Source organism: Oncorhynchus nerka, linkage group LG14 (assembly GCF_034236695.1).
Source record: "Oncorhynchus nerka isolate Pitt River linkage group LG14, Oner_Uvic_2.0, whole genome shotgun sequence".
Lineage (NCBI taxonomy): Eukaryota > Metazoa > Chordata > Actinopteri > Salmoniformes > Salmonidae > Oncorhynchus > Oncorhynchus nerka.
In genome coordinates this window covers 78,522,113-78,530,209 of record NC_088409.1, presented here as the reverse complement: position 1 = coordinate 78,530,209, position 8,097 = coordinate 78,522,113, and the positions used below count along the sequence as shown (strand labels likewise).

Here is an 8,097-nt window from a genome sequence, read left to right as displayed (position 1 = left end):
ACAATTGAGTCGAAAAATATGACCTGGTCCGACGAATCCCGGTTCCTGTTGCATCATGCTGATGGCAGAGGCAGGATTTGGTGTAAGCAGCATGAGTAGATGGACCCATCCTGCCTGGTGTCAAAGGTGTAGCGCCATCCAATCTGCAGCAACTGCATGATTGCCATCGTGTCAGCATGGACCAACATCCCTGTGGAACGTTTACCGACTTGTAGAGTGGGTGTTCTGGAGGCAAAGGGGGTCCGACCAGGTACGAGATGGGTGTAACTAATAAACTGTCCGGTGAGTGTACATTTGCAGTCTCACTTCACTCCGCCACCAGCACCACCACACATACATTGTGTTGTGGCCCTGGCATGTGGCAGCATAATGGATCCATTCATTACCATTCAAGTCACAAGAAATGCATCACATCATTTGTCACTTCTCATTCAGAAACACATTTACACTTGACAGTTTACCCTAAATATTGCCAGGAGAACTCTACCTGCCTGAATGCCTCGTGTCAACTGTAAAGTTTGGTGGAGGAAGAATATTCTGTCTCCAACATTCTGGCAACAATGTCCTGTTTCAGCATGACAATGCCCAGTGTTCAGAGAGAGGTCCATACAGGAATGGGTTGTCGATACCAGTGTGGAAGAACTTGACTGGCCTGCACAGAGCCCTGACCTCAACACCATCGAACACCTTTGGGATGAATTAGAATGCGGACTGCGAGCCAGGCCTAATCGCCCAACATCAGTGCCCGACTTCACTAATGCTCTTGTGGCTGAATGGAAGCAAGTCCCCGCAGCAATGTTCCAACATCTAGTGGAAAGCCTTCCCAGAAGTGTGGAGGCTTTTGTGGTAGCAAAGGGGGGACCAACTCCATATTAATGCCCATAATTTTGGAATGAGATGTTCAACGAGACTTTTGGTAATGTGTTCTATGTTTGAGTTGCTTTTGAAAGCAAAATTTGAATTGAAAATATTGTCATTGTTCAATTCGATTTTCATAATAGCAAGCTAGGACTGATGGTTTGGGTTGCTAAACTAGCGAGTATGTTTGTTTGGTTACCAAGGAAACTACTGTCGCTATCTTGTAAATTTGCTAGCTACATTATTGGGATCACCAAAGGGATTAATTGGGTCAGTCTCATATGTTGCTTATCTGAAGGAAAAGGTAGTCCTATGTGTTTTTTCTCAGTAAAAAGTGCAGTACATTTCTGTCATTACGTCTTCAAACATACATGCTTTCAACTGTAGGCTAAGCACAAGTGTACATTCGCCTCTTTAACATAAATAAATCTCTGCTCACTACTGTATTTCTCCCATTTGTCCGCTAGGAAGGTGTGTTGTTCTTACAACATGATGCAGGCTCTGTGCCTCCGACCGGCAGACATTGTTTTCATAGCTCTGGTTTACTACAATCAGCCAACACAGGCACAGTTTCGTGGAGATCCCTCTGTTGCAATAATTCGGACTTTCAAAACACGGTCACTGAAGAGAGTCATCCACAATCTGTTTGGCAATAAAAATAACATTGACAGAAGAAATCACCGTCGTAGTTCCCCTTCGGAAACCATTTGTCTGCTTTTCAATGAGTAAGTAACATTAGCTACATTTGACTGTTTTCCAGCTAGCTAGCAAGTAAACGCTAACCAAATGTGCATTTTTTTTTACTAGCTAACTGATTTAGAACACAACGAAGTAACGTTTTAAGTGTTAACAATTTACTAAGATGATGAATAGCTAAAGGACACTGGGTAAAGTGAACCTTGATGGATTGTCTGTTTTCTATGTTGGAATTGGGAGTCAGCGAGGCCCTTCTGAACAGCAGCGTCCCAGGATTGCACAGTTGTCACATATAGAACAAGGGTTGATGTTAGTTATACAAATATATATTGTTGTGTCCCAAGTAGCTAACTAGTGAACAGATGTGTTTGCTTGCCTTAAATGCTGTCGCATTCGCTTATACTATAGTTTTTCTAAAAAGTATTTCCGCTAGCTAAGTCCCTTACCGCAATCCACACAACTAACATTAGTTTGCTTGCATTCACTGATTTAGCTAGCTAACGTTAGCTGTCTTCTTAAGCAGTAAATGTCAAATAATGTTTTAATATCGTAAACTCAAATCCTAAACAAACAGCATATAAAGGTAACACTTGAGTAAATTGGGGATACAACGCATAATGAAAGCAGGTGCTTCAACACAGGTGTTGTTCCTGAGGTAATTAAGCAATTAACATCCCATCATACTTAGGGTCATGTATGAAAATGTCCAGTTGGCCATTTTTTTTTGTCTACCATGGATAGAAGCAGAGATCAAATTGCATTGGTCACGTAAACATATTTAGCAAATTTTATTGTGGGTGTAGATCTGTGACTTTGAAAGAGAGGTCTCAAAGGAGCATAAGTGGTGTGGTTTACGGTCACCAGATCTTAACTCACTTACTGGAGATTCTGGAGCTGCATCTGAGAGTTTTCCACCACCATCAACAAAATACAAAATTATAGAATTTCTTGTGGAAGAATGCCGTTGAATCCAGACACTTGTAGAATCTATGCCAAGGCGCATTGAAGCTGTTCTGATGGCTCGTGGTGGCCCAACGCCCTATCAATACACTTTATGTTGATGTTTCTTTTATTTTGACAGTTACCTGTAGTTGACAGGAATTTGTTCATAAAGCGATCAAGCAACACATGCCTGATTTTTAGTCAGTTACACGAACAAAGACAGCTGCCAGAGCAATGGAGTGATGGTTCACCGTTAATAAAGCCACACTGTAGATATTTATTCACGATCAATAAGATGCACATCCTTACATTATCTCGCACAGTATATTATTAAAGTTCCCATGTGCCAACAAAGCTTTCACAATAAGCTTTGTTGGCAAGTATACCTAAGGCTAGTATACCTATTATTATGAAAGAATAGTGGATATTTATCATGTGTGTCCTAAACTGTGGCAGTTACTTCTAAACAGTACAACATTATTGATTGTGTTCATAAGATGTTCAAGCATGTCTGTGTCAAGGATGATAACATTTTCATGTAACAGAAAACTCTGATATGTCCAAAGTAGAGGTCGACCGGTTAGGATTTTTCAACACCGATACCGATTATTGGAGGACCAGAAAAAGCCGATACCGAATAATCGTCCAATTTAAAAATAAATAAAAAAGACAATTACAACAATATTGAATGAACACTTATTTTAACTTAATGTAATACATCAATAAAAATCCATTTAGCCTCAAATAAATAATGAAACATTTTCAATTTGGTTTAAATAATGCAAAAACAAAGTGTTGGAGAATAAAGTAAAAGTGCAATATGTGCCATGTAAGAAAGCTAACGTTTAAGTTCCCTGCTCAGAACATGAGAACATATGAAAGCTGGTGGTTCCTTTTAACATGAGTCTTCAATATTCCCAGGTAAGAAGTTTTATGTTGTAGTTATTATAGGAATTATAGGACTATTTCTCTCTCTACGATTTGTATTTCATATACCTTTGACTATTGGATGTTCTTATAGGCACTTTAGTATTGCCAGTGTAACAGTATAGCTTCTGTCCCTCTCCTCGCTCCTACCTGGGCTCGAACCAGGAACACATCGATAACAGCCACCCTCGAAGCAGCGTTACCCATGCAGAGCAAGGGGAACAACTACTCAAAGTCTCAGAGCGAGTGACGTTTGAAACGCTATTAGCGCGCACCCCGCTAACTAGCTAGCCATTTCACACCGGTTACACCAGCCTAATCTCGGGAGTTGATAGGCTTGAAATCATAAACAGCGCAATGAAGAGCTGCTGGCAAACGCACGAAAGTGCTGTTTGAATGAATGCTTACGAGCCTGCTGGTGCCTACCATCACTCAGTCAGACTGCTCTATCAAATCATAGACTTAATTATAACATAATAACACACAGAAATACGAGCCTTTGGTAATTAAAATGGTCCAATCCGGAAACTATCATTTCGAAAACAAAATATTTATTATTTCAGTGAAATACGGAACGTTCCGTATTTTATCTAACGGATGGCATCCCTAAGTCTAAATATTGCTGTTACATTTACAACCTTCAATGTTATATCATAAGTATGTACAATTCTGGCAAATTACGGCCTTTGTTAGGAATAAATGGGCTTCACACAGTTCGCAATGAGCCAGGCGGCCCAAACTGATGCATATACCCTGACTGCTTGCACGGAACGCAAGAGAAGTGACACAATTTGCCTAGTTATAAGAAATTCATGTTAGCAGGCAATATTAACTAAATATGCAGGTTTTAAAATATATACTTGTGTATTGATTTTAAAGAAAGGCATTGATGCTTATGGTTTGGTACATTGGTGCAACGACAGTGCTTTTTTCGCAAATGCGCTTGTTAAATCATCACCCGTTTGTCGAAGTAGGCTGTGATTCAATAAGAAATTAACAGGCACCGCATCGATTATATGCAACGCAGGGCACGCTAGATAAACTACACATGGTTGATGATATTACTAGTTTAACTAGTGATTATGTTAAGATGTATTGTTTTTTATAAGATAAGTTTAATGCTAGCTAGCAACTTATCTTGGCTTCTTGCTGCCCTCTCGTAACAGGTAGTTCCTAGGCCGTCATCGAAAATAAGAATGTGTTCCTAACTGACTTGCCATGTAAAATAAAGGTGTGTTAAAAAATAAAAATAAACATATTGGCAAGTCTGTGTCCAAAAATACCGATTTATTATGAAATCTTGAAATCGGCCCTAATTAATCGGCCATTCTGATTAATCGGTTGACCTCTGGTCCAAAGCGTCACGGCTGCTTTGATGCCACTCTGTCTATAGTCTGAACTGATGTTGAATCCGTGAATATTCCTCTTCTTGCTCTAGAAATTCTTTACAGTTCCAAGGATTTCAAAATATTCCGGGTCAAGAGTTTGTTCTCATCTTGGAACATGAAGACTCATGTTAAAAGTAACCACCAGCTTTTATATGTTCTGAGCAAGGAACTTAAACGTTAGCTTTTTTACATGGCACATATTCTCCAACACTTTGTTTTTGCATTATTTAAACCAAATTGAACATGTTTCATTATTTATTGGAGGCTAAATTGATTTTATTGATGTATTATATAAAGTTAAAATAAGTGTTCATTCAGTATTGTTGTAATTGTCATTATTACAAATATATATATATATAAATTGACCGATTTGAATCGGTATTGGCTTTTTTTGGTCCTCCAATATATCAGCGTTGAAAAATCATAATCAGTCGACCTCTAGTCTACATACCACCACAAACCGATGCTGGCACTAAGACCGCACTTAATGAGCTGTATACTGCCATAAGCAAACAGGAAAACGCTCATCCAGGGGGGACGCTCCTAGTGGCCGGGTACTTTAATGCAGGGAAACTTAAATCCGTTTTACCTCATTTCTACCAGCATGTTAAATGTGCAACCAGAGGGGGAAAAAACTCGACCACCTTTACTCCACACATAGAGACGCATACACAACTCTCCCTCGTCCTCCATTTGGCAAATCTGACCATAATTCTATCCTCCTGATTCCCGCTTACAAACAAACAAACAAACAACTAAAGCAGGAAGCACCAGTGACTCTGTCAATAAAACAGTGGTCAGATGACGCAGATGCTAAGCTACAAGACTGTTTTGCTAGCACAGACTGGAATATATTCCGGGATTCTTACGATGGCATTGAGGAGTACACCACATCAATAAGTGCATCGATGACATCGTCCCCACAGTGACCATACGTACATACCCCAACCAGAAGCCATGGATTACAGGCAACATCCCCATTGAGCTAAAGGGTAGATCTGCCGCTTTCAAGGAGCAGGACTCTAACCCAGACGCTTATTAATTTTTTTTATTTTAAAACACTATTGCCTGAGACAAAGCATCAAACAGGCAAAGCGTCAATACAGGACTAAGATTGAATCGTACTACACTGGCTCCGTCACTTGTCAGATGTGGCAGGTCTTGCAAACTATTACAGACTACAAAGGGAAGCACAGACGCGAGCTGCCCAGTGATTTGAGCCAACCAGATGAGCTAAATTACTTCTATGCTTGCTTTGAGGCAAGCAACACTGAAGCATGCATGAGAGCATCAGCTGTTCCGGACGACTGTGTGATCATGCTCTCCGTAGCCGATGTGAGTAAGATCTTTAAACAGGTCAACATTCACAAGGCCGCAGGGCCAGACGGATTACCAAGACGTGTACTCCGAGCATGCGCTGACCAACTGGCAAGTGTCTTCTGACATTTTCAACCTGTCTCTGTCTGAGTCTGTAATACTAACATGTTTCAAGCAGACCACCATAGTCCCTGTGCCCAAGAACACTAAGGTAACCTGCCTAAATGACTACCGACCCGCAGAAATCAGGTCTGTAACCAGAAACCCTAGACCCACTCCAATTTGCATACCGCCCCAACAGATCCACAGATGATGCAATCTTTATTGCACTCCACACTGCCCTCTCCCACCTGGACAAAAGGAACACCTACACTACCACTCAAAAGTTTGGGGTCACTTGTTTTTGAAAGAAAAGCAAAAAAATGTTGTCCATTTTTAAATAACATCAAATTGATCAGCAATACAGTGTAGACGTTGTGAATGTTGTAAATGACTATTGTAGCTGGACACGGCAGATTTTTAATGAAATATCTACATAGGCGTACAGAGGCCCATTCTCAGCAACCATCACTCCTGTGGTCCAATTGCATGTTGTGTTAGATAATCGCGTACTATTTAATGAAGCTGCCAGTTGAGGACTTGTGAGGCGTCTGTTTCTCAAACTAGACACTCTCATGTACTTGTCCTCTTGCTCAGTTGTGCACCGGGGCCTCCCACTCTTTCTATTCTGGTTAGAGCCAGTTTGCGCTGGAGTCGTACACAGCGTTGTACGAGATCTTCAGTTTATTGTCAATTTCTCGCATGGAATAGCCATCATTTCTCAGAACAAGAATAGACTGGCGAGTTTCAGAAGAAAGTTATTTGTTTCTGGCCATTTTGAACATGTAATCGAACCCACAAATGCTGACGCTCCAGATACTCAACTCTTCTAAAGATGGCCAGTTTTATTGCTTCTTTAATCAGAACAATAGTTTTCAGCTGTGCTAACAATCGCAAAAGGGTTTTCTAATGATCAATTAGTCTTTTAAAATGGTTAACTTGGATTAGCTAGCACAATGTGCCGTTGGAACGCAGGAGTGATGGTTGCTGATAATCGGCCTATGTAGATATTCTATTAAAAATCAGCCGTTTCCAGCTACAATAGTAATTTACAACATTAAAAATGTATACACTGTATTTCTGATCAATTTGATGTTATTTTAATGGACAAAAATGGACTTTTCTAAGTGACCCCAAACTTTTGAATGGTAGTGTATATGAGAATGCTATTCTTTGTCTGCAGATCAGCGTTCAACGCCATATTGCCCTCATAGCTCATCAGTAAGCTAAGGACCCTGGGACTAAGCACCTCTCTCTGCAACTGGATCATGGACTTCCTGACGGGCTGCCCCCAGGTGGTAAGGGTAGGTAACAACACATCTGCCACTCTGATCCTCAACACGGGGGGCCCTCAGGGGTACGTGCTCAGTCCCCTCCTATACTCCCTATTCACAAATGACTGCATGGCCAGGCATGACTCCAACACCATCATTAGTTTTGCCGATGACAGTGGTAGGCCTGAGGGAGGAGGTCAGAGACCTGGCCGCATGGTGCCAAGATAACAACATCTCCCTCAACGTGATCCAGACAATGGAGGTGATTGTGGACTACAGGAATAGGTGGACCGAGCACACCCCCATTCTCACCGACAGGGCAGTGGAGCAGGTTGAGAGCTTCAAGTTCCTTGGTGTCCACATCACCAACAAACTAACATGGTCCAAACATACCAAGACAGTTGTGAAGAGGGCACGACAAAGCCTATTCCCCCTCAGGAAACTAAAAAGATTTGGCATGGGTCCTCAGTTCCTCAAAAGGTTCTACAGCTGCACCATCGAGAGCATCCTGTCTGGCTGCATCACTGCCTGGTATGGCAACTGCTCTACCTCTGACCACAAGGCACTACAGAGGGTAGTACGTACGGCCCAGCACA

General features: G+C 41.3%; 1 protein-coding gene across 2 annotated transcripts in view; it reads left to right on the top strand.

Annotated features, from left to right (window-relative positions):
• Positions 1 to 1,336: 1,336 nt before the first annotated feature.
• LOC115141932 (CUE domain-containing protein 1-like) overlaps positions 1,337 to 8,097 on the top strand; it is a 53,039-nt gene continuing 46,278 nt past the window's right edge. For both annotated transcript variants that reach the window (XM_029681346.2, XM_029681345.2), the window contains exon 1: positions 1,337 to 1,583. The gene's annotated coding sequence lies outside the window, so the exon portion shown is untranslated. The remainder of the gene's footprint in view (positions 1,584 to 8,097) is intronic.